The sequence below is a fragment of the Myotis daubentonii genome, chromosome 3, assembly GCF_963259705.1.
Source record: "Myotis daubentonii chromosome 3, mMyoDau2.1, whole genome shotgun sequence".
In the NCBI taxonomy this organism is placed as follows: Eukaryota; Metazoa; Chordata; class Mammalia; order Chiroptera; family Vespertilionidae; genus Myotis; species Myotis daubentonii.
This window is the reverse complement of record NC_081842.1, coordinates 178,099,535-178,127,337: the sequence shown is the minus strand read 5'-3', so window position 1 is coordinate 178,127,337 and position 27,803 is coordinate 178,099,535. Positions and strand designations below refer to the sequence as shown.

Below are 27,803 nucleotides of genomic sequence, written 5' to 3'. Positions count from 1 at the left end.
TCTTTCATTTTTCATGAGTAAAGCAAGTCTGGATAGATAAGGTTAAGAACCCCACAGGACAAAGGGGTAAAAATGTGACCTCAGTGGTTATGATGTATACTCTTCATTAAGAAACACTGGTCTGAATTTGCACAATTTTCTATAATCTTTTTTTTAATTATCTCTACTGCATACATCTACACATACATTTTGTATGCCTGAAAGTTACTAGACAGTATAACTATAATTTTCCATCTGAGCAGCAGTATAACTTTTTCTTTACTTAACAGTTTTCTCTGAGACCTTGAATCATTTCTACAATTGAATCCCACTTCCTCTTTTAATATGGTAGAACAGGATGATCTCTGAGTGTAATTCCTCATCTACAAATAGCATGACAGTATATTGTCTGCTGAAAATGTATTGAAATTGTAAAAGTGCTAAAAAAAAAAAAAAGTCAGGGAAATCTCATCTTCAAGATACCAAAACTAAACCCCGGGAGGGTTTTACTCTAAGGGTGGAACTAATGGGTGGAATAGGCATTGGATTTTAAGGAGGACATTCCCACATCATACATTTTTCAGAGGATCTTTCCCTAACCTGAGAAGGCCTCCCTCAGGATGGGCAGGGCATCTCGGTCTCTGTGGACTTTCAAATTAGTTTCCTATCCAAGGTTGCTGACTGTTGGTGAAGTCTTGGTGAACTTGGTGGGCTTTTTAAATATGTTATACCTGTGTGTTTCGGGATAGTCTCTGAGTTTCAGTTTGGTTAAAGTACCAGCAATCAGTCTTGGAACCCAGGGGCTAGGAGGGCTTGGAGCTCAGATACATGAGGTGGTGTGGTGTGAAAGTTGGTCCAACCAGGTCACCCCTGGGCCCTGGGCACTCAGTTACTTCATCTGTAGAATTTGGTGGTTGGATTAGGTGATCCATTTTAGTCCCTTCTAGGACTAAAGTTTTGAGTCTGTCAGATGTCATTGTGTTGACCAAAGTCTTTTTTAGGATTCTTTCTTAAAACTCATTCATTTTTCCCTGACCAGTTTGTCTCAGTGGATAGAGCATCGGCCTGCGGACTGAAAGGTCCCGGGTTCGATTCCGGTCAAGGGCATGTGCCTTGGTTGCGGGCACATCCCCAGTGGGAGGTGTGCAGGAGGCAGCTGATGGATGTTTCTCTCTCATCGATGTTTCTAATTCTCTGTCTCTCTCCTTTCCTCTCTGTAGGAGAATCAATAAAATATATTTAAAAAACAAAACAAAAAAACTCATTCATTTGAAAAAGTATTGCTGAAGTCTAACATTAAAATTCAAACCTTTGGTATAGAATTTAGTGTTGAAATGCTACACCCATTTTTTCTTTTTTCTCTTCTTCTATTTAGTTTTTTTTTAAAATATACCTTCTTTTTTTCATGTTTTCTTCATTTTCCTTCCTTCCTCTCTCTAAAATATTGTCAAGCGCCTTTGAAAATAATTCTTAAATGTTATTAAGAAATTGTAGTCAGGGAGCCCTTTGTTCCCAAGTCATTTAGAAGATTGCTTTTCCTTTTGTTAAATACAAAAAATTGTCAACCTGTATCATTAAAATGTACCCCAAACCATATTCACCAATAAAAAGTGTCAGCTCTCATCGTTGCCCAGATATTATTCTTTCCAAAAGCTGAGCGCTCTCCAGGCTTTCCGAACAGTCTCCGGCTCATTCATCTTCCTGGTTTCCTTACATTTTGAACCTCTCTGGGTGTATATGGGGTGGCAGCCTGTCTTTTAAAAATTAATGAGTTCCAAATGCCATTCAAACATATTTCCGCCCTTCACCTCCCGCTCCTCTCTCCAGCCCTGCCTGTTCGAGTCTTATGTTCTGTATAAATATTGAGCTGGAGATAGTTTCTAAAGAAGTGTTTGGACTTTTAATTAACACTGACAGCCTGTCTGCTTGGGATTTTGCTCTGCCGTCTCCATGGAAAAGTCAGGCAGGTCAGTATGGAGAGGGGAGGAGGCTGTGCAGTGGATATGTTCCTGGCGGCTGGCCCTAGAGACACTGAACTCCGAGCCAACCATGAAGTCATTTTGAATTTAAGGAGTCTTGCTAATCCAAGGCAATGTGTCTTAATTCGACAAAGTAAAGGCTGCCTGATAAGCAACCCTAACTACAAGTTCTGTGAAACCGGGGGTGTTTGTAAGTTTAGACTGTGCTAGAGAAATGTGGTGATGTGGGAATGGGCTCTTTCTCTTCTGTTTACTCTCTTTCCCACCCCATCCCCCTCTCCTCTCCTCTCTCTCTCTCTTACTTACTTTGGCCCAATTCAGCCCTGCAGTCTGGCCTCTGCAGTGGCTTGATGTGAAATTTGAGAAACATATGTAGTTTTCTATTTCAGGAAAATGATCTCAGGGATTGAATGTGGGGTGTTTTTTTTGTTTCTTTTTCTTTTCTTTTCTTTCTTTTTTTTTTTTTTTGTTCCTGTTGGCTGTTAAGCTCTGATCTTGCCCAGTGTGGTTTTTTGATGATGGGAAAGAGGCTTCGAAGAGCTTTTTATCAGAATTTAATGTAATAAACCTTAAGGCTTGGTTTCTTTACTTGGGCCCCCCACCCCTCCCCAGCCCACGACACAATGTCATCTATTCTGTCAGAAGTGGGAAGAAGTGCACATTGTTCCTATTACAACCAATTCATTGCTGCTGGCACACATACACACAAAAATGGCCACTGTGTCTGTCGTTCACAAAAGCTATTTTAAATGTAGTTCAGTGGAGGACCAGGGGGTCTGCATACTGTTGCCTATAAAGGAAAAGCCATCCCCTGGGGAGAAGCGTGCCTTTGTTTTGCCTTGGAAGGGCCAGTATTCTTCTTTGTTCTAGAGGTGAGTGCCAACTGTGGGCCCAGTGCCCTGCAAACCAAACATCATTGTTCCAGCTGTGCACAGGCTGTGTGGGGCCAGCATCGCGGTGGCCAGTTGCGGGAACGGCTGAGTAAGGGTCAGGCCTGGGCCAGGGTGAGACCGGCTGCGAGTTGGGGAGGCAGGAGGTGGATTCACAGTATTGTCAGTTAGGTCTGCCTCGCCCCATGTCTGAGGGTTTGTGTGAAATGAGGCCTGGCTGCAGCCCTGGGGAGCATCTCACTCACCTCGTAGGAAAAGGCTCCCTGACCTGTGGTTGTCCATAGGCATGAGCATCTTGAAGAGAGCAGCATGTCTGTGCTCACCTTTCTATCCAGGAGTGCTTGCTAAATGCTTAAGAAAATGGTGCAGGGATGGAGGCCTCTGTATCCCCTGCATATCCTGATGATACAGAGAAGGACCTGCCTATCCACCCCAGAGCAGGGTGCATGCAGGGGAAGGAAGAAGGAGAAAGCACAGGAGAGACATATGCAGAGGGAAGGGAGCTGACATTCCTGGGCAGAACACGTGTCACCCTACTTGATCCCTGCAGTGTGTCATTGTTACAGATAAGGAAACTGAGACTCAGAGAGGGCAAGGAACATTTTCATGATCACACAGCTACTTAGGAGCGGAGGTCAGATGAGAATCTGGGTTTGCTGTGGCCCATCTTCCTAACAGGGGAGAGCGGATGAAAAACCTAGTTTCCCTCTCTCTGCACCCATTTCCACCTCCTTTTTTGTCCTGTAGGTGAACTGACCATCTCCCTCAGGCCCAAAGATCTGGCATTTGTCGAGAAATAGTTTGGAAAAGACCCCTTCAGTCAGTGAAGCGTGTAGCCTCTGGGCCCCTCACTTGCCCGGGCCCTGCTGTGCTGGTAGCTGTTGGGAGTATAGAATGTTCCAGGTGGGGACAGGTTGCTCTCAGGAAGCATTTCTATGGAGGCATTTCTGATCTTAAAATAAAATAAAATAAAAATAAAGAAAGGCATCTAAATCCCCCAAGCTCTAGTTATTTGCTTTAACTTTTTTCTTATTGTAGACATTTCTTATTGCATCTGATTTTGCATTCATAATTTCATATTCCTTTTCTTAAAGAGTTCCCCACATAAAAGCTTCAAATCCTGGCTTTTCCCTGGATAGTGGTATGAGAACATCCTCCAGGGTACCATGCTAGCTCTGTGACCTTGAACAAGTGACTTCCATTTTTGCACTTCATTTTCCTTGTTGGTACTTCATGTATAGGCTTGTTATGGGCGTCCAAAGAGTTCATGTGTATAGAGCTTGTAGTACAGCATGGTGAGGACTCAATAAATGTGGTTTTCAGTTGTTACTAATATGAGACCCAAGTAGATGGAGCTTAATACCAGTGTCTACCATTAAAACATTGACCTTCTGGAGGGGATAGTGCCAGGACCACTTTATAGACTTGCATTAAAAAGCCCAGACTATCACTTTATGCATTTATGCCCTTACCATCTTTGACCATCATCCAAATGGCTTCAAGTACACTTTATTACATTGAAAACTGGTGATATTTTCTAAGATCTGAGGCAAGAGCTGTCTTCATCTGCCGTTGTTCATCACCCAACAACATTCCAGCCACATCAGACATCTTCTGATCCCTGGGCCTTGTCATGTCTGCTTGCTTTTGCATATACTGTTCCCTCTCTCTAGAATACCCTTCAGGATCGCTGTTCTACCTGCTGAACTGTTGCTCATCCTTCAGGATGCGTCTTAACCATTAGACCCCCAGGGCAGTTAGACACTCCCTCCTCATTGTTCCTGGGGTTCTTCTAGCAGTTCTCTCTTCGTACTGGACTTATTTCTCAGCACATGTTTTTCTTCTACTAGCAGAAGCCTTTGGATGAAGACACCATCATTCATTCACCTTTGCATCCCTAGTGCAGAGAGCATGGTGCATATCGGGTGCTGAGAAACTTGGGGGATTGATTGGAAACAGTTTTTATTTTCATACCCTTACATTTAAGAAGCCATAATAGTTTGTTCTAGAACCATGTTTGTCTCGTGGTTTATACTCCAGTTTAATAAATGCTTTTTAATACCTGATTGATCTTCTCTTTGTTTCCCTGCTTTTAACCCTCTGATGTGAGCAGATAATGTGTTGTAAACAATTTCAGTTGTGTCTTCCTTGCTAGACTGTAACTTCGTGCAGTCAGGACCTTCTATACGTGGTCCACAGCTCTATCCAAAATTACAGACACAAGGATTGGCACAGAATAGTAGTTATAGAGGTAGAAGAAAGAGTAATAATAATAGTGTTTGTAGTTTGTACTAATAACAGGGTACTTAATGTATGCTGGCTTTATTGTGAGCATTTGAGATATCCCAGTCCCTTCAGCCCTGCTAATATCCCTATGTTCTATAATTATCATGCATAGTTTATAAATAAGAAAATTGGGGTTCAAAGAGGCCAAGGAACTTGTCCAAAGTCACACAGTTTAGCTGCAAAATTGGAATTTGAACCCAGGCAGTTGGCTGCAGAATCCAAGCTTTTTACCACAATGGTATACTGCCTCTGGTTAGTACTGATCAGCTCAGTACTGATCCCTGGGCCTTGTCATGTCTCCTTGTCTTTGCACATACTGCTCCCTCTCTCTCTAACAACTTCTTTGTTAGCTGATTTTTAAGGGAATCCAATAGACACATATTTTTTAAAGTAGAGAGTTCACTTGTTCAGTGATTATTCACCCCACACCAGTGTTTTGTTTTGTTTTGTTTTGTTTTTTCCCCCCGTGTTCCAGCGCTTGAGGATAGAACCAGCGGACTGGCAACCGTCGGCACCAAAAGACATGACGCCGAGGGGGCCGGAGCCCTCTCCCTCTGCCTCCGTACATTACGGGGACCGGGACCACACGCTTGAACCCTGCCAAGAAAAGGAGGGTCACACCAGTGGTTTTTAAAGTGTGGTCCCCAGTGCTGGCTGGTGTAGCTCAGTTGTTTAGGTGTCTTCCAATGCACCAAAAGGTTGCCAGTTCAATGCCCAGTCAGGACACATGCACAGGTTGCTGGCTCTATCCCCCATAGGGGGTATATGGGAGGCAGCCGATGTTTTGCTGTCACATAGATGTTTCTCTCTTTCTCTCCCTCTTCTTTCCTCTCTGTCTATAATCAGTTATTTTAAAAAAATATATGGTTCCCAGACCAGAAGCATGTACATCACCTGGAAATAGAGTAGAAATGCAAATTCTCTGGTCTCACCCCCATCCACTGAATTAGAAACTCAGGGAGTGGGACCCAGTAATCTGTGTCTTAACAAATCTTTTACAAGTTTCTGATGTATGCTGATAATTGAGAACCACTTCCCAAGACTAAATTATTTTCTCTGGAATTTTGTCTCTTCTTTTGGCCTTTCTTGCTTTTTTTTTTTTTTTTTTTTTTTTTTGAATAGAAAATACAGACATTTTAACCGGCTCCCCTCCCCCCCAGGTTTACTGAGATATAATTGATATGTAACATTGTGTGTTTAAGGTGCAAATTGTGTTGATTTGATACCCTTACATATTGCAAAGTGATTACTACCATTGTGTTAGCTGACACCTCCATCAGGTCACATAATTGCCATTTCTTTTTTCTGTTGAGAACATTTAAGATTTACTCTCTTGGCAGTTTTCAAGTGTACAATACAATATTGCTAAGTATAATCACCATGTTATGCATTGGATTCCTAGAACTTATAACTGGAAGTATGTACCCTTTGACCATCATCTCGCCATTTACTCAACCCGCCAGCCCTTGGCAGTCACCATTGCACTCTCTATATGAGTTCAGCTTTTCTGAATTCCTCATATAAGTAAGATCTTACAGTATTTGGCTTTCTCTGTCTGACTTATTTCACTTAACACAATGCCCTTGAGGTCCATCCATGTTGTTGCAAATGACAAGATTTCCTTCTTTCTTGGGGCTGAATAATATTTCAGTGTGTGTGTGTGTAAAACATCTGCATCCATCCATCCACTGACGGACACTTAAACTTTTTCCATATCTTGACTATTGTGAATAATGCTGCAATGAACATGGGAGTGCAGGTATCTCTTTGAGATCCTATTTTCATTTCCTTTTAATCTATACCCAGAAGCGGAATTGCTGGATCATGTGGTAGTTCTACTTTTGATTTTTTGAAGGAACCTCCATACTGTTTTCCATGGTGGCTGCACCAGTTTACATTTCCACTAACAATGCACAAGGGTTCCCTTTCCTCCACACTCTTGGAAAGGGAACCTTTGCTATTTATCTCTCGTCTTTTCAGTGATACTTTGTGGCTTTTCTTAAAATGAGTCATACATTTTGGATATTTTACCTGTGTCTTCCTGATTTCTGTGTTATGTGGGGGACTATGCTGTGGCCTCAGTGAGTGTTTTAGTAAGCTTCCTGAGAGATTTCAAAATTTTGGGTGGGTCTGGAGCTTGACAATTGTTTTTTTTCAGTGTTGATGGATTTCAGGATCCGGGACCTTATAGATTACAATATCCCTGCCATCCAGCTCTGCTCTCTCAGGTTCCCCTAAGTGGAGGGGGAAGAAGGATCCCAGAAATACAGGATAACAGAAAAAGGGGAGGTAGCAGAACCATCAAATGGGGAACCAGGTTTCATGTCGTCATACTTTCCAGAAATATCCTCGCCCCTATAGACCCATTTGCACACAGTAGAAAAGAGGACACTGGACTTTGCATTTGACTTGGGATCCTGGATCAGCCCTTTTATGTATGTGATGTTATGAAAGTGACCGGGCGGAGACGCAACTCCTTCATCTGTAAAATGGGGATAGTACTATCTAGATTGTGAAGATGCTGTGAGAATTTGTTGAGGCTCATGGCCATCTAAATCATGCAGGTTGTTTCTGTGTTGAAGGGAAGCCATAAGAGCTTAATTTAATCACTAGCATCTTCACCAGAGAGTATTCTAAGAAATGGATTGTAGGATTTTTAGAGCAACAGGGACTCCAGATTCCTACAAAATCACTGCTATTCCAAGGCCTGGAATTCTGGGAGGTCTAATTCCAGGAAAAATGAGGCACCGGATTGAACGCTTTATATCTTAAGTCTCCTCATTTTCAAAAAGGTACCTAAAAGTGATTTAACAATGTCAGGATTTAGACTTAAGTTTTTTTACGTGTTCCAAGAGGCCATTGCTGCAAGTCAAGACCTAAGGCCTGTAAAAATATTGATGCAACTGTCAGAGGTACATGGTATTTGACCTTCTATTAATAAAGACAAATTATTGCATTTCTGTGATATTTGAGTCTGTAAGAATTTCCCTTAATTCCACTGGTATTCTATTCCACAGCTACTGGGGCTGCAGGGACAAGGGACACGGGGTTGTGTTTCTGATTTATGAGGTGGAATATTAGTCTGATTTACTCAACTGAAAGTCACAGATGGTTCAGATAACAGCACAGTGAAACCTCCTGACTGATAACAGCCACAACTCAAGTATTTGGTGGCATAGCAACAAGTTTGACCAGAAGTTATCCACAGAATAAAATGCTTATTCTTGGTGGGGACAAGTAGGTAAGTGCAAATAAATAGAGGCCAAGGCAGATACTGAGCAGGCTCGACTGGGAGCGGACGGACTTTGAGGGAGGGTTTTGGTGGACATTTGCAGGAGGCAGGCAGCGGAGTCTTCCTTGTGGCTGTTTGCTTAACACCATCCCACTTTATGGATTGTTCCTTTTCCCCCAGATTTTAGTGGTGGGCCATACCAGCATAGAAGGGCAGCGAGGATAGCCTGCATGACTTAAAAGAAATCTCAGCTTACACGAGGCAGCCTTGTTATTTTTAACCCTTGCCTTTGCTGCATTCAGACAGAGCATTTTGGAGTCAATTCATCTAAGCCTCAGACTTCAAAGGGAGCTCATTCTTGTTGGACAGCAGTCGCGTCCATTTTTGCCAACTCTTTGACCTTTCGAATAACATGCACTCAGGTCTGACCTGTCAACTGTCTATAAAAACCCATCCAGATCAAGGGCTCAGTATTTTCAACAGCATAGCTAAAGGAGGGGCCCTTCTCATTTTATTCCTCCAGGACTTGTCCTCAGGGGAAACCAGCTGCTGCTCTGAGTCTTAATGAGATGTGACTGTAGAAGCCTTGAGACACTGGGGCCTCGACTTACATGACGATCCTGTACCCTTTTCTTACAAGTTGCACAGGATGTTTTTAGCCACTCACATCAGCATTTTTCTCCAGCTGCAGTCAATTTTATCTAATTCTTGTTGATCATGATCATTTGACTATAAAAGTATAAAAAGGAAAAAAGAAGTATTTTCAGAGTCCATTTGCCATGGGAAAATAGGACATGTTGACCTTTCCATTTCTGTCCATCTGGGGGCTTTTTGCTATGAGGGTCAGTTCACATGTGGCTCTGGGATCACTCTTTGGTGTGTTTCAGGCAGTCCAGATGTCTAGAAACATTGCAGAGTGAAAAAGAAAAGCTAGAGAGAAATCTGATTTGATCCGACCAGAACCTGATTGGTTAAGGCAGTAAGCTTCCAATAGCTCTGATCTATGACGTGTTTTTGTATTTCAGTTGCTTCCTTTATATTGTGGGGGTAATAATAGTACCTATTCCATAGAGTTATTGTGACTATTGATTGTATTAATACTTGTAAAGCATTTGCATAGTAATGCTGGCACATGATAAGTTCATTCTCAGTAAATGGTATTGTTTGTATTGGTTTTAGAATTAGTCAAATATGCATTTAAATGTCCCCTCTGTCACTTACTCGTTGTGTAGTCTTGGAAAATAACAGTATCAATCATCATGGCTGCCACTTATTTAATATTAACTTATAATGCCAGGCGTTATACTAAGTACATTTTACAGGTATTTTATTTCTCTCTTTATTCTTACTTTAACTGTCTGAGGTAGATATGATTATACCCATTTTATAGATGAGTAAGGTAAGGTTTAGAGAAGTTGTAAAACTTGCCCAAAGTAACAGAATTAAGTTACTGGTAAAGCTGACTCTCTAAAGTTTTTGTTCTTGGTTACCTACTTAGGTTCTCAAGCATACTTTTATCATTTGTAATAGGAATAACAATAGCTCTTTGTAACTAGTTGATATTGTACATAAAGTACTTGGCATTTACTGGGCAGTCTTGACATGATGCACTGGGTTGTTAACTTTCTATGCAATGGAAATTTCCATCTTCTATTCCTAATGCCATGTGTATATCTGTAGGGATTGAAAGAAAGTTCAGTGGGGTCTTGCATTTCTGAGAACTTTAGAATCACATGTATGATCTGGTGTCATGTATGCTTGACTATCTATATGTATATGTACTTTTCATAGTATGTGTACATAAAGAATATCAAAGTCTTTGAAACCATGGACTCAAACCTGGAAGTGTCTCGGTGCTAATGCTTTGCTTTTCTGTTTATTCTGAAAGTTGTTAAGGAAACTGGCTCAGCTAAAGCCAAGCATTTGGGAATCAAATAAGTTTGGATGGGCAGGGTGGAGCCAGCGTTGTACATATACTTTTGGCACTCAGAAGCAACAATCATCCTTTAGACTGGTATGTACAGATGTAATATATTCCATTATGTTTTAGCCTATATTTCCTGCCTTAGTCAGTAAAACACTGACAAGTTGGACCGTGGGCCTTTGCCTCATTTTTTCTCCTTCTGAAGTCAGATCTTCCATATGAAGGATCCACACCCACTTCATTTATTCAATTGCCCATTCACTCCTTAATCCCCTACACCAGTGATGGTGAACCTTTTGAGCTTGGCATGTCAGCATTTTGAAAAACCCTAACTTAACTCTGGTGCCGTGTCACAGATAGAAATTTTTTGATATTTGCAACCATAGTAAAACAAAGATTTATATTTTTGATATTTATTTTATATATTTAAATGCCAATTAACAAAGAAAAATCAACCAAAAAAAATGAGTTCGCGTGTCACCTCTTTCACACGTGTCATAGGTTCGCCATCACTGCCCTACACTATACCTTCACCCCTACCATCCACCTGAAGTGGGTTACCATCCACCAGTAATTTTCTTATTGTGCTTTATGACATGAATGTGTACCCCAGACATGTCTACTCACCTGAATGTCAGTCCCACTTCCTCCAGGGACACAGTGTTAAGGAAATGATACCCTCTTAGGGTATCATTTAAAGTTAGCAAGAATATGTTTTAGGAACTTCATTTTTCTCTAACACTTACTTTACTCTGTATTTGTTAAAAAAGTATCAGAGAGGATTTATCACTGTTCATATACACAATTGTTGAGTTTTTCTTGTGAAATATGGAGGTTGTAAGGTTGACATTTTTCTTGGAATTCATCTTTGTAAGATATGAGGAATTCCTAAATAGAACCTTTTTTGGGGAAGAATTTTGGGTTTAGTAGAACTAAATAACCAAATATTATCTTTAATTCTTTATTATTGTTATTAGAGGCCCGGTGCACAAAAATTTGTGCACTCAGGGGGGTCCCTCAGCCTGGCCTGTGCCCTCTCGCAGTCTGGGACCCCTCGGGGAATGACCACATGCTGGCTTAGGCCTACTCCCTGGGGGATTGGGCCTAAGCTGGCAGTCAGACATCCCTCTGGCAGCCCGGGAGCCCTCAGGGGATGTCCACTTGCCAGCGGGGAGCAGGCCTAAGCTGCAGTCAGACATCCTTAGCGCTGCTGAGGAAGCAGGAGAGTCTCCCACCACCACTGCTGTACTGGCAGCCATCAGCCTGGCTTGTGGCTGAGCAGAGCTCCCCTGTGGGAGCGCACTGACCACCACGGGGCAGCTCCTGCATTGAGCATCTGCCCCCTGGTGGTCAGTGTGTGTCATAGTGACCAGTCATTCCCAGTCGTTCTGCTGTTAGGGTCAATTTGCATATTACCCTTTTATTATATAGGAGTGCCTGGCCAGCCTGGTTGAGGGGCTGATGGCTGTTTGCAGGCTGGCCACAGCCCCCAGCCACCCAAGCTCCCAGTGGAGGCTGGCTGGAAGCAGGTATCTGGGATTTATTTGTCTTCCATAATTGAAACTTCGTTGCCATGAGCGGAGGCCACAACCAGCTCAGGGCAGGCGCAAAGCTTGGCTTCCACCATTGCCCGGGCAACCAAGCCTCCTGCTTGCTCCAGCTCTGTGGCTGCCAGCCACCATCTTGGTTGTGTTACTTTGCATATAGTCGCTCTGATTGGCTGGTGGGTGTGGCTTGGGCATAGTGAAGGTATGGTCAATTAGCATCTTTGTCTTTTATTAGTGTAGATATTTTACTAGAGGCCCGGCACATGCAATTCATGTTCAGGTACAGTCCCTAGGCCTGACCTGCGATCAGGCCCATCTTCCCTGGCTGCCCGCAGCCGGCCTCGCCCCCCTGCTGCCACCCATCCCCAGTTCCCCATTTGCCATCGGGTGATCATAGCCTGACAACTGGGGGATGGGCCTGAGAGGTCGGTCTTTCTCACCCGCTTGCCGGCCCCGCTCCCGCAGTGGGTTGCCGTCAGTGTGTTAGGTGACTGGTGGGGTGAGGGCCTTGGCCTGGCACAACCCATGTCCCCCGCCACTCATCCCCGGTTCCCTGTTTGCCATCGGGTGATTGGAGCCTGCTGGCCAGGGAAATGGACCGAGAGGTGGTCAGTGCACCTCATAGTGACTGGTTGAGTGGTTGTCTGGTCGTTCCACCATTAGGGTCAATTTGCATATTACCCTTTTATTATATAGTATGTTATGAGTGCTAGAACCAAACAGTGCCATAAAAATTCTAAATCTCATTTTAATAGTACTTTGCTTTATGTTACTTAACTTTTTATATGGTTTTATAGTCTGAAATAAGATAGAGTTCTTTGTCAACTCAATAAGCTACTGATCTCTCTCTTGATATTTGGTTTATCAGTCTATTATCATATGAAATTATTTCACATTTCTTAATAATTAATTTGGTACATAACAGTTTTCAAACTTATAATTAATAGCATTTTGCTTTCATAATAATAAATAGATATTTATATTTCAATCAACTTACATCTTCTACATATGAAGCTCATAAATATATTTTTTGTACCTCAAATTGGTTTTAAATTGTTAAAATTCATATACTAGAAGTGAATACTAGGATATGAACAGCAAATCCCATACTGCTTTGTATTACTGATAATGTTATAGTGTCTAGCTATGATGGAGACCATGGCTATGATCACTGCCATTGAGCAATGCCAGAGTTGACATTGAAATAAGCAATGCCAAAGACTGAGGTCAGAGACAATACTGGTAGTGATTTGGGGTAAATACTGTTGCCATGCTAAACTTTAGTGTATTCCAGAACGATCTCCATTTTAAATATCTGGAAATGTTGAGGGGCTGAGATGTTAAGTAACCTGTTAAGGTTTCAGGACTAGTAAGTACTTACCAGGATTTAAATAATAAAACTCATGCTTTTAACTACCACTGTCCTGCAAGCCACTCAATAAGCATTTGTCTATTAAGCAAATCAATTTCTTCAGGGAATTGATTCTAGTGACAAAGATAAATAACCATAATAAATTATAATTCAGTGTGAAAAATGTGTGACTGCAGAATGAACAGTACTGTAAGGAATGTGAGTCGCAATAAATTGGGGTGAGATTGGGGACAACTTGAGGGAAGGAATGGGAAGAGGAGCGTCTCAGAGAGGAGGCATGGAGACTGGGTTCCCGGCCTTTCCTTTGAGCTGCCACGCAGCCTGTCTCCACCCCTGCCACAGGATGTAATGTTCAGTGTTTTGATTTATTTGGTCATCTTCACCTGTCACTAGACTGTAAGCTCTCCAAGAGCAGGGACTGAATCTCATATCCTCATCATTTAGTGCAGGATCTAGTACAGCCGTGGGCAAACTACGGCCCGAGGGCCAGATCCGGCCCGTTTGAAATGAATAAAACTATTGAAATAAAAGACCGTACCCTTTTATGTAATGATGTTTACTTTGAATTTATATTAGTTCACACAAACACTCCATCCATGCTTTTGTTCCGGCCCTCCGGTCCAGTTTAAGAACCCATTGTGGCCCTCGAGTCAAAAAGTTTGCCCACCCCTGATCTAGTACTTAACAGCTATTTAATAAATACAGAATGACAAGTTATATCTACCGGGGTGAATGCAGTGGGCAGGTGAAGAAAAGAAGACATTGCAGCCAAAGATATGAGTATACATGAAGGTGTGAAAACTCACTGCATGTTGAGGAAACAGTGGGCAGTTTGGAGTGGGCTGAGCATGGCAATATAGACTGTAGTCTTATGAAGAGTGTGTTAGCCATGCATACTCATATGCCATGATAATAAGTGATATTAGCCTGGCGGGCGTGGCTCAGTGGTTGAGCATCAACCTATGAACCAGGAGGTCAAGGTTCGATTTCCAGTCAGGACATATGCCCGAGTTGTGGGCTCGATCCCCAGTGCGGGGCATTTCAAGAGGCAGCCGATTAATGATTCTCTCTCATCATTGATGGTTTCTATCTTCCTCTCTGAAATAATAAAAAAAAATGTTTTGTTTTGTTTTTTTTAAAGAGGGATATTAGATTTCTGAGTGCATGACTTTCCCTGTTACATCTTCATCTCTTTAAGGACAAAGTTCAAGAGCTAGGATATTTCATAGGATAAAAAAGATCTGTTTCCCTTTCCCACCTCTGCTGGTCCTCTGCTGTGTGACAGTGGACATGGCATCTAGCTTCTTTGTCCCGCTTCTCACATAGTGGGCATTTGATAAAGATTTGTTAATTGGATTAATCAATGTAACTTTTTTTGCAAGAAACTTTGGAGGAATTTGAGATACAGCTATGTAAGAGACCTAGTATTGTGCCTTGTACTTATTCATGGAGTGGGAGACGAGGGTTAAGGACTTTCAGACAAGAGGGTTACTGGATGTTTAAATCGGGTAGCAGTTCTGTGGTTCAGAATGGCTAGTCCACTTGGAACTGAACCTAGATAGTGGCAGGTTGTGTGTGTGTGTGGGGGGGGGGGGGCAGTTCAAATCCCCTGGAAGAGGGATTATTTGGCCAAAGGAACCAAGGCTCCCAGGGACTCCCGAAGGTTCCCAGGGGCTCCCAGGGTCAACAAAAAGGCTCCAGTCTCAATGGATGCCAACCTGGAGTGCAAATCAAGTAACAGGTAAGATGCTCAACTATTTAGATCTACCCAGCAGAGAGGTCAGGGGTCAGTGAAGCCTGGGTGTGGCATTCTTGTCTCTTAAGGCCCTAGACTCAGTGCTGGGATATAGGCAGCACAGTCCAGCCCACTGCCTTGTGTGGCTGAGTCTAAGTCCAGAGTTTTTCCCCTGGCTGTGGTCTGCCTGGGGCTCATCATAAAGGTTGCATGGTCATGGAAGGAGGGAACTGATGCATTTTGGAAAGTCAAAAAGTAAAGCAAGGTATGAGTTCCAGTGAGTTGGATGCTTCTGGAAGTCTTATAAGTGTTCTTTGGGGTTATAGAGGAAGTGTTTTTTTTCTTTCCTTTCTCTCTATAAATCGTACCAGAGGGTAACATTTTTCTCTATATTGATGTTGATAACACTAGACCAGTGATGGCGAACCTTTTGAGCTCGGCGTGTTAGCATTTTGAAAAACCCTAACTTAACTCTGGTGCCATGTCACATATAGAAATTTTTTGATATTTGCAACCATAGTAAAACAAAAATTTATATTTTTGATATTTATTTTATATATTTATTTATTTATTTATTTATTTTTATTTTTTTAATTAAATCTTTATTGTTCATATTATTACATTTGTTCCTCTTTCCCCCCCCATAACTCCCCTCCTCCCAGTTCCCACCCCACCCTCCGCCCTCACTCCCCACCCACTGTCCTCATCCATAGGTGCACGATTTTTGTCCAGTCTCTTCCCGCATCTCCCAAACCCCTTTCCCCCCCAAGAATAGTCAGTCCATTCCCTTTCTATGTCCCTGATTCTATTATAATCACCAGTTCATTCTGTTCATCAGATTATTTATTCACTTGATTCTTAGATTCACTTGTTGATAGATGCATATTTGTTGTTCAAAATTTGTATCTTTACCTTTTTCTTCTTCTTCCTCTTCTTAAAGGATACCTTTCAGCATTTCATATAATACTGGTTTGGTGGTGATGAACTCCTTTAGCTTTTCCTTATCTGTGAAGCTCTTTATCTGACCTTCAATTCTGAATGATAGCTTTGCTGGATAAAGTAATCTTGGTTGTAGGTTCTTGCTATTCATCACTTTGAATATTTCTTGCCACTCCCTTCTGGCCTGCAAAGTTTCTGTTGAGAAATCGGCTGACAGTCGTATGGGTATTCCCTTGTAGGTAACTGAGTTTCTTTCTCTTGCTGCTTTTAAGGTTCTCTCTTTGTCTTTTGCTCTTGGCATTTTAATTATGATGTGTCTTGGTGTGGTCCTCTTTGGATTCCTTTTGTTTGGGGTTCTCTGCACGTCCTGGACCTGTAAGTCTATTTCTTTCACCAGGTAGGGGAAGTTTTCTGTCATTATTTCTTCAAATAGGTTTTCAATATCTTGCTCTCTCTCATCTTCTGGCACCCCTATAATTCTGATGTTGGTATGCTTGAAGCTGTCCCAGAGGCTCCTTACACTATCTTCATATTTTTGGATTCTTTTTTCATTTTGCTTTTCCGGTTGGGTGTTTTTTGCTTCTTCGCATTTCAAATCTTTGACTTGATTCTTGCGCTCCTCTGGTCTTCTGTTGGGTGTCTGTATAATATTCTTTATTTCAGTCAGTGTATGCTTAATTTCTAGTTGGTTCTTTATCACAACATCAAGGGTCTCATTAGATTTCTTGTAGATCTCATTAAGTTTATTGGCAGTTTCTAGAAAATTATTGAAAGACCTTAAAAGTGCGGTTTTGAGCTCTATATCCTCCATTTCTGTCATGTTTCTTTGTCTCTGCATTTTTTATGCTTTCTTGGTGCACCCCCTTGTGGTCTTTGTGCGCAGTCTTGTTGTAGTTAAGCCTTGATTGTTGTCGGTAATACTAGGGGTGATTTGACCTCCAGGCCAACTGGCTATGAGAATCACTATTTTATATATTTAAATGTCGTTTAACAAATAAAAATCAACCAAAAAAGTGAGTTTGCGTGTCACCTCTGACACGCGTGTCATAGGTTCGCCATAACTGCACTAGACCATGCTCCGTATATGTCCAATGTAGTAATTGGGAGAATCATCCATTTCTTTATTCCTCATGCATTTATCAAAGTCCTGTGATGTTCCCTGCCTGTAGGGACATTGAAATGAAAGCCAAACTCCCCCAGTGCATTTAGCACCATAGCTGAAGTCTAGTAGGTTCCAGACTCTGCATTAGCAAAAGGGGGAGGAGTGATTACCTCTGTCTAGGGAATCAGGAAAAAACCCATAAAACGGGAAATGAGGGATGAGCACGAATCTACCAGTGGATGAGAAAGGCTGCCTGGCAAAAAGGCAACTGGTGCGCAAAGGTACAAGCATGCAGGACGATGGTCTATCATGAGCATGTTAGCGTAACCAGAACACAGGTCATATGTCGGGAGCATTTGGAAAGAAGAACAGGATGTCCTCATGTGCTTTTCTCAGCCTTTGGGTTTTGAGTGTTCATGTCATGGTATTGGCCCCACTGCTGCATGCCTCTGTGGTCCTGGGCGAGCACCTCAATTTTCCTGTCCCTCAGTTTCCTCATCTGAGATAATAATAGGACATGCCATATAGGGTGGGTCTGAGAATTTAAATAATAGTATAAAGCACTTAGACCAGTGTCTGGCACATCAGTTATTAGTATTAATTCTAAAATAGTATAATTAGCTAATTACTGACAATTATTATTACTCAAATTTTAACCTATAGTCAGAGTGGAGCAACCTGTTGAAAATAATGCTTAAGAAAGGTGACTGTCAGCCAGGGGGAATGGAGTGTGAATTGGAGCAGAGGGCTAAGGTGGGAGAGGGGGAGGAGGAGTGGGGATAAGCATCGCAGTATTCCCAGGGATGTTGGAGGACGGGACTAAGGTAGTCGGCATGGAGAATAGATCTGGAAGGTGCTGGAAAGGTAGGCTTGATTGAGTTTGGTAAGAGATGAGATGAGAATGGGAACCCTCTTCTCTTAGTATTCACGCATTGCACTGGATACGTGCTGATGCCAGTCTATCAGGGTACCGCAGAGGTGTTGGTGACAGCCACACCGTGCACGCCAGGCATCTTCCCCTCATGACGTTTTCGGCCGACTTCAATGTGTTACATGATGATGAGCATATTTACATAATGAGTGGCTGGTAAAATCACGGAAGATGAGGATTTCCATTTTAATTCCATTTTAAAGATGCGTGTTAAGCAAAAGAATATAATTCATTTTTTTTTAGACTGCTGAAATGTTATTTTGGCCTCTTGAATCAAAGGCATTCCGCAAGTGTTTTCTTTATTACATGCCTTAAACTTTAATTAGAATTTAATTATAAGATCCTGGAGGCATGAGGAGTAAGAGGAGCAGATGGGACAGTAAAAGCAGCTTAGTGAACAGGGATTAAAGATTAAAAGTTGCTCGTTAATGGCATGAGGAATGAACGGAGTTAAATTACTGTGCTTTTGTGCTATTTCAATGCTTTTTTCAATTCCGCAGCTTAGTTTTATTGTTGGATTGAAGCTGAAGAATCTCATGAATTAGGGTTTTTAATTGTGTTTTTTTTTTTTTCAGTCCCCAGAGGTCCATACATCTGAAATAAACTCAATGGGCATGTTTTATTTGAATCTTCATTCTAAACTCAGAAAGATCCTTGACTATTAGTAAATATTTTTGAAAATGAACATAGAAAGTAGAACCAGGGTGCAGTCTCCCTGCCCCCTCTTTCCTCAATGTATGTGTAAAAGAAAAAAAAAAAGATGAGTAGATGTTTTGGGTGTTTTTTTATACAGTTGTGCTTCTAAACTTGGCTGCCACTCATATCATTACTGTAACCTGCATCCTGGATATGCTTCAGTGTCGCAGGTCTGGGATGGCGGAAGGAACCTGTGAATGGAGCCAGGGCCCCCGCGTAACCGAGATCTGGCACAAAGCCCTTTACCTCTCTGATCCTCTTTCCTTATCTGTAAAAGTGGCAAAGAACTCCTACTTCAATGTTGTTATAAGGATTTAATCTGAATTCATTAATTCCACAAGGATTATTGAAGGTTTACTAAGATAGTGCCTGTCCTCAAAGAGCTAGCTAAGTCCTAGCTGGCTATTGCTCAGTGGTTAGAGCATTAGCCTGCAGACTGAAGGGTCCTGGGGTTTGATTCCAGTTAAGGGCACGTACCTCGGTTGCAGACTCAATCCTGGCCCTCGACAGGGCACATGGAGAAGGCAACCAATTGTTTTGCCTTTCTCAGATAGATGTTTCTGTCTCTCTTCTCTTTCCCTCCTTTCCACTCTCTCTAAAAATCAATGGAAAAATATCCTTGAGTGAGGGTTAAAAAAAAGCTAGCTCAAACAGCAGAGGGAAAATAGATTCATAAATAAGTCAAATAATGTAATGTGCAAAGCAGAGGTATGCATAAAGGGCCACATGGATGCAAATGATTAACAAAGACAATTAGAGCCAGGAGATAATGTGTACCTGAGAATTTTATAAAGTGCCTTATAAGTAGAAGATATTTATAAATATAAGGTGGCATAATTAAAGGCCCAAGTCCTGTTTTCTGCTCACATCATCTCATGGGTAAATATAAATGAGTGTAGGAGAGAGATGGATGGGGAAGTGTGACTCCATGAGTCCAGGCTCAGTTGTTTCCCTCCTACCTGTAGCCTATCCCACGGTCAGCCTTACCATTTTGCCCACCTTGTGTTTTTGGCTGGAGGAGAAGTTGAGATTTGGAGTGGGGACACCTTGGGATTGACCTTCATATGACACAGTGAGGATGACCTGCTGTGCTCCCTGGGGATACATTTAGGCTGATCGCCTCCTAGGCTGATTCCACTACTTAATGCTTTACTGCTAGTTTTCTTTCCTTTTTGAAAACTTACATTTAGAATTCTCTCGCCACTTAATTAGAATTTTAATGTAGAGTAGGCAGGCAACAGTTGAAAATAAAAAGGAAGGAAAAATATATAATGAAACAACAATATTTTCCTCCCCTACCCTCCAGGGACCACTTTCTATTCTTTAAACATCTTTTTTTGGTTGTTGCTAATCCTCACTTGAGGATATTTTTTCCATTGATTTTTAGAGAGAGTGGAAGGGATGGGGAGAGACAAAGAGAGAGAAACATTAATGTGAGAGACCCACATCGATTAGTGGCCTCTTACATATGCTGGGATTGAGCCTGCGACTGAGGTACATGCCCTTGACCGGAATCAAACCCTCAAGCTTCAGCCTGTGGGCTGATGCTCTAACCACTCATCCAAAGCAGCTAGGGCTTTAAACATCTTGATGTACAATCAATTGTAATTATATGCAGATTCTGTATTTGCAAACCCACCTGCTCATTAAAATTTTTTTGTAATCCCCAAATCAATACCTTTGCAAACATTCTTAGACATGCACAGAGTGGTGACACATTTCTGAGTTGTCCAGTGTGCACATACCTAGCCGAGGTCAAGCAAGATGGCCCTCTGCATTCTTATGTCCACTCTCATACTGTAAACACGTGTCTTTTTGTGGTCTGTTGATGTCACATTTTTCTCAGGTTTTGTTGGTGATTTCACTGTTTAAAATGATCCCCAAGAAAAAGTGCTGTCTGTGTTTCTTAAGTGTAAAAAGCCTGTGCTGTGCCTTATGGAGAAAATACGTTAGATAATCTTCATTTTGGCATGAGATAAGCGCTGTTGGCCCTGAGTTCAGTGTTAATAAATCAACAATATATGTCACTTGGGGTGTTTTTGAACAGAAGCAAACATAGGACAGCGTTGTGTTATTGATTGGTTGAAGAAGATGTGACAGGCTCACAGCAACCTAACCTTGTGTTTCCCCTAGGAACAGTGGTTCAGTATTCGTGAATTCAGCATTTGCGGAAACTTTATAAAACATAACTACTGTGAATAATGAGAATGCATTGCATACTGTATCTTTCTACTCTTCTCACTCTCTCTTTCTTGATCTTCCCAACTCACTACCTCAATCTCTGTACTTTATATAGCACATGGATACTCTGTGCTTCTATCACTTATACCATATTTAGTAATTACGGTGTCACACAACATACTATTCTGGGGCACATCTTTCAACTTACCTATTGTGCTGGCCTTGGCCCATTTACACTCAGATCCATTTGTTGCCTTGCCCTTCTCCATATTCCATTCCAGGGGTTGACCCCTCTTCTGACATTTTGATACTCGTGGAGATGGGAGAGCAGGAGGAAGAGGGAGCCAGAGAGTTTTTCTTTCCTTTTTGTACCTTGGGCAGCATCACCAGCAGTGGCCACATTCGCTCCATGGCTTTCCTCCCACTGGGCAGGCCCCCATGGCCTCAGCTTCTGCTGGGTCTCCTGGCTCTTGGATTCCAGCAACCATACCTTCTCCCTTTTCCTCCCAGCTTACCAGAGAGGAGCAGCTTCCTGCTGCTGCTAATCTCTGAATTTCTTCCCTGTCCCCTGGATAAAACATCATATTCAAAAGCCAAGGCAAAACCAGAAAATGAGATAATGGTAGCAAGGGTCCAGCACTCTTGGAGAGAGGCTGAGGATGGGGTGGAGAGAGGGTTTTGACAGTAGGGCCACACGTGTTGAGAGTATGATGCTGAGCTCTGCGTGCGCCCGTGACGCAGCGAAGATGCCTAGACAATTGGCAAGCAGCCTGTGCCTCTCATTCTGAGCTTCTTTGTCTGGAATATGATTCCCCTTAAACTGACTAGCTCATTCACCAAGGGAGAAAAAAATCCATTCTGATAATTATTTCGACGGGGCTCTTACAGGGCTGCATTCCCAAGATTATATACTTTTTATTCCCTTCTTCACTTTAGGACCCTTTCTCCCAAGAGTATGAGATCCCCTCTGGGTCTTATACTCCATTCCAAGCCCCTTGTGTGGATGCAGTCCTTATTAAAAATGTATTTTCTCCCAGCCGTGGCTGCACCCCCTGAGGTGTGGATTACCAGAAAGACAGGCCTTTAGAACTGAAAGACATTTGTGAAGAACCTCTGTACCAAGTGGCATGAAATATTTATCACCTGCCACATGTAAATTGTTCATCTTCCTGCTTTAACTCTTGGACCAAAAGGTTTCTTGTCTTTAAAAAAAAAAAGATTTAAAATTGATTTTTAGAGAGAGACGAAGGGAGAGGTGGAGAGAGAGAAAAACAATGATTGGCTGCGAATGGGGCATGTGCCCTGACGAGGAATCCAACCGATGACCTTTCGGTGCATTAGAAGATGCTCAACCAACTGAGCCGCACAGGCCAAGACAGTTTCTTATTGTTTTTGTTGTTGTTGTTGTTGTTGTTTGTTTGTTTGTTTTTGCTAAAGTGGAGATCATAGAAAAGCCGCATTTGACCTTGCTGTGGTAAGGACTATGGGACATTTCTTTGTCCTCTTTGTAGTACTGGAAAAATTGCTGCTGACGTTCAGTATTTCATTGGGGGGAGAGGAGGTGTAATCATCTTGGGAAAACCCCTCAGTTCTGGGGCCAGCAAATGGGCCTTGCCACTTGTAAGCTGTGTGGGCTGGGAATCTGATGTTTACCTCTTAAGTTTGCTTTGCAGGTAAAGATGGGACAGCTGGTGAGCTGCACTTAGCATAATTCCTGGCACCCCATGGGGTGGCCATAAAAGGAATGGCTCCCTTCCCTCTCTGGTCTTAGGTCCTCTATCTGGGACTTTCCAAGCACATTTCTGAGCAACCTAGAATAAAGTATACTAGTAATAACAACCAAAAGCACATAGTTTAATCTTATTAAGTAGAACTGTAATGTTGCTCAGGCACCCTTCACTGTTCTTGGAATGGCTTTAAAAACGTTTTTTGATCTTGTTAAAACACTGCAGCATCTCAAAGCTTGTTTCAGCCTTGTGATTTATACCTGAAAACATACAGAAGTTTAGATAATTTTGACATACACACATGCATGCCTATGTGTATGTATGTATGTGTATATATATATATATTTTTTTCTCTGTGTGTTTGTGTATCTATGTATGTGTGTGTGTGTATAGGAGGACACATATAACTCTTTAAGAAATGTTCTTTTCATGCTTTATTTTCTTAAAGTTTGTGCTTCACATCGTTTGCCCTCCCCGCCCCGCAGAGCTGTTTATCCTCACTCCAGACATGACCTTTGGAAAGGTGGCAGGAAAAACAAACGGCTGGTGTGTTTAGGGGCAGTCTGCATTCCTTTTAACTCCGGAGACCAGGCTTATGCTTGAGCTTTCAACCCATTTGTCCTGGGCTCAACCACTTTGATTCCTGCTTGAAAATTAGCCTGTTGTCCAAGATCATGAGAGCCCCATGGAGCTTTCTGGGTTTCACACACTCGAGAGATCTATGAAGGGCTGGATTTTACGTGTAACTTTAACCAAGACAGCCTTAACTGGGCTTTTGTTTCCTTATTTAACTTTTATCCTTGTAACCTTAAACTAGTTTCTTTTTCAACTCTCCAGCACATAATTCCTAATCCCTTTTTTGTCCTCAGGTTTTCCTCCAAAGTCTAGAGTATGACATTTAAATCTTTTTTTTTTTTTTTTTTTAGGTAGTGATAGAAGTCTAACATACTCATGGAATTACTGGTTTTTTTTTCTAGGTTACTTTGGAAGATGAAACAAAGGTCTTAGAATGTGGGATTCAGAAAACATGGGCAGACGTGGTGGTGAAGCTTGGGAAAGAAGTGTGAGTTTTAGGAAGCATGGGACACTGTCCCTTGGCCTTCACGTGGAAATTAAAGTGTGGACTTTTATTTTCTCTGTGAGGGCCGTAGGAGCCAGGACTGTGGATGGCTCAGACAGGAAAGGATTTTGAGGGGATAAATGCTTCCAGACACTGAGCCTTCAGCACTTGCCATCATTCAGGCTCATGAAAAGGAGCAGGAGGCAGGGGAGGCTTAGGGGGTTTCCACACAGCTTCCCTGAGCTCCAGCTTGTGTGTTTTCATCTCCACATGTGTCCCTGGTACCATGGGCAATAGTTTCATACCTCCATCTACCCCCACAACATCCCTGGGAAGGACACAGTAGTGTTTTCATTTTACAGGTGAGGAAACCAAGACTCTGAAGTGAAGGAAATTGAAGGTGTAACCAGGATTACAATGACTCTGGACTAACCAGTTTGTAGATTGTCTTTCTCTTTCACCAAGGCCTTCTTTCCTTTTTGGTTTATATGGGCCTTCTCTGGAACTTTCCTTCTTGCATTACCTCAGGTCTGTGAGGTATCTGTTGTGTTTAGGCACAGTTTTATACAATATATATCTGCCCAGTGTGCATCCTAACAGTAACCCTGCAGGAGGGGGGAGTGTTCCCATTTTCAAGAGGAAATCCCTGAGGCTTTGAGGGATATAGGTAATTTGCTCAAGGTGACCCAGGACCTAGGAGGTGACTCCAGGATGGAGCCCAAGTGTGATGCCAGAACTTTTGACAGCTCTATTGCACTAGCTCTCCACGTAGAAGAAGGCGCCTTGATGTGGGGCCACTCAGCATAGAAGTGGTAGCTACATGCCCATTGATGCAGCGGTGGTGTGTTTCATGTGCAATTACAATCTCATTTCATTTTTTAAAAAATATATTTGTATTGATTTCAGAGAGGAAGTGAGAGGGAGAGAGAGCGAGAAACATCAATGAGAGAGAATCATTGATTGGCTGCCTCCTGCATGCCCCACACTGGAAATAGAGCCCACAACCCGGGCATCTACCCTGACTGGGAATTGAACTGTGACCTTCTGGTTCATAGGTCCATGCTCAACCTCTGAGCCAGGTTCATTTTATTTTTATTATTATACTAGTGACTCAGTGCATGAATTCATGCACATCAAAAGGAAATTAATTAGAAGAAATATTTTAATATCACTATTCACCCTTTCTCTATAATAAAAGTGTCTGATATGAAAGAAAATTAGTAAAATGTACATGAAAATAATATATAAATTGATTAATAAAAAACAATAACAGCATGATATAACAACGAATATTTTCTATGAAATTTTTACTGTCAGAATCTTCATTTATCATTAATTTTTTAAGTATGCCTGGTATTCTGAAAAATTTATATCATTTGGACAAACTGCCTTTGCTACAATATCAAGTAAATTTTCCATCAGATGATTTTTCATTGGAGAAATTTAGGGATAGGCAAAATTGACATGTAACAGTCATTCCACCACAACTATGTTCGATAACTGCATCCTCATTTACCTCATTTTCGCTATGAAGGCAGTTCCTACCAGTATTGGTAGTACTTGTCGATGACTGTTCTTCAGACATATTCTGTCAATGACGTCACTTTCTTTCAGCTTCAGAGGTACATTGTGCCAATAGTTGGTCTTCAGAAACATTCTGTCGATGATGCTGGCTTCTTTTGGCTTCACAGGTGCGTTGTGGCAATAGTTGGTCTTCAGACGTATTCTTTCAACAATTTTGGCTTCAGAATGTCAACAAAAACATGACATCATTACCCGGCACCCACAGCCACAATTTGGGGGCTGGGCTGTGGGCTGCATTTTGTGCCATGGCAGTGTCAGCTGTGATTTGGTGGGGTACCACTCTGGGGTGGTGGTGGGGCCTGTGTCCCACCTGGGGGAAGCCGAGTGTTGCTTTGTTGGTGCCAGGTCCTCAGTGCTGTTTCTCTGTGCATGTCACGGCAGCTCCTGTGTTGAGCATCTGCCCCCTGGTGGTCAGTGCGCATCATAGCGACTGGTCGGACAGTGGGAAGGACACTTAGCATATTAGCCTTTTATATATATATATATATATATATATAGCTGGATTTGAGGCAGCAGTAGGATTGCTGCAAGAAGCAAGGATAACAACAGTGATGAGGGATGTTGCTACCATATGTGAGTATTGGTGTGTACCAGGCATGGTTACTTGATCATTATGCACATTCTTTCTGGTTGTCTGGTTGGTCTTACAACCAGTTCAAAGTTTTCTTTAGTTTACAGATGCAGAAACACTCGGGGAAATGGAGTCACTTGCCTGTCCCACCTCACACAAGGAATAATTGGAGGATTGGAGATTTGAATAAGACTTCTTACGCCAGAACTATACTTCTTTCACTCAGCAAATGGGACATATATCTCTGGGAGCATGTGGAGAACTCAAGTGGTACATAAGATGATATGGTAGTAGTGTAGAGCCAGGGTGTTGAAGAACACTGATTCAGCCCTAGCCAGTTTGGCTCAGTGAAGAGAGTGTTGGCCCTTGGACCGAAGGTCCCAGGTTCAATTCAGTCAAGGTCATGTACCTCGGTTGCAGGCTCAATCCCCAGCCCAGGTCAGGGTGCCTGCAGGAGGCAACCAATTGATGTGTCTCTCTCACATCAATGTTTCTCTCAGTCTCTCTCCCTTCCTTCCACTCTCTCTAAAACTCAATGAAAAAGTATCTTCGGATGAGGATTAACAACAAAAAAAACAAAACCCAAAACCAACAACAAAAACAAAGAAACAGAAAACCCCACAAAAAACCCCCACTGATTCACAAAGCTAGGAAGTGATAATTCCTTTTTCAGTTGTCCTACAAACCGTCTGTTTACATCAAGGAGAAAGTCTCAAGTGCTAGTATGCCTCCTACAACTTTCTAATTCTTGCTCCTTTTTTGTTTGATTGTTTTAAGCAAGAGAGAATGGGCTCAGGTGCTCAGGCTTTGAGGCTTATACAGCAGAATCTAGAAGAACATGGGACATTTATTGTATTTTTAAGTTTTCTCTAATTAAAAATATATTATGCCATGTTCATATGTACAGAATTGTCTGTGCTCCTATCACCTACTGAAAAATTAGACTCATTTCAGATGCTATTGAAACCTGCTGTGTATCTCTCCCACCCACCAACATCTATAATAATAAAAGCATAATGTGCTAATTAGACTGGACAGCCCAACGATCTTCCGGACATCCTTCCGGATGACCTTCCGGATGAAGCCGGGGTGTGAGGGCTGAGGCAAGCCGCAGCAGCTCTGAGGGCCAAGTCCCTTGCATGAATTTTATGCATAGGGCCTCTAGTTTTACATAATCACCGTACAATTACCAAAGTTAGGTCATTAACATTTGGACAATACTATTACCTAAAGACCTAATTTTAGTTTTGCCAATTGTCTTACTAATGTCTCTTTTTCTGGATCAGAATCTAATCTAGGATCACACAATGCATTTAGTTTCATATCTTCTTTGTCTCTTGTAATTTGGAACAATTCCTCAGGTTTTTCTTTTATACCATGACATTTTTTAATGGTCTGCCTGGTTATTTTATATCATGTCCCTCAATGTGACTAATGTTATTCAGGATTAAATTATTCAGGCCATGCATTTTTTACAGGAAAACCCCAGAAATGGCCATCCTGTCAGGAGACAGGTGATGCCAATTTTTCCCTTGACATTTGTCCCTTCACAGGGTAGCTGGTGATGTCACTTGGTTAAGGTAGCGTCTTGCAGTTTCTCCAACATAAAGTTACTATTTTCCTTTTTGTAACTAGTAACTAGTTATCTCTGGGGAGATACGTTGAGATTATGTAAATATCATGCTTCCTATCATACCTTTACCCATTAATTTTGGCATCTGTTATTAATTTTTGCATGAAACAATTATTCCTGTGGTTTTCCCAGGTGGTATCTTTCTATGTTTACAATTTCTTCTATATTTACTAATTGGAACTTTAGTATAAGTGGTTTTCCCTTTGTCTCCCATTTTTTTTCTTTCAATTATTTACTGATAATCCCTAGGGTACTTATGAATTTTTATTTTGTTCTGTTGGTTGTAATCCACTCGAGGCCTGATGCACGAAATTTGTGCAAGGGGCTCGGCCCTGGCCACCATGAGGGCCGGGGGCCTCTGCCTCTGCCTCTGCCTCTGACTCTGCCGCTGCCTTGACCCCCCCTCCCTCCCCACCAGCCACGGGAGGTGAGGGC

General features: G+C 42.0%; 1 protein-coding gene and 1 non-coding gene across 9 annotated transcripts in view; one reads left to right on the top strand and one right to left on the bottom strand.

Moving 5' to 3' along the window:
- FGGY (FGGY carbohydrate kinase domain containing) overlaps positions 1-27,803 on the top strand; it is a 412,333-nt gene that overhangs the window by 87,476 nt on the left and 297,054 nt on the right. The gene's annotated exons all lie outside the window — the stretch shown is intronic.
- On the bottom strand, positions 5,599-5,748 carry LOC132232147 (small nucleolar RNA SNORA57). The gene has a single exon (XR_009452292.1). It is a non-coding gene; the product is annotated as a small nucleolar RNA SNORA57 (small nucleolar RNA).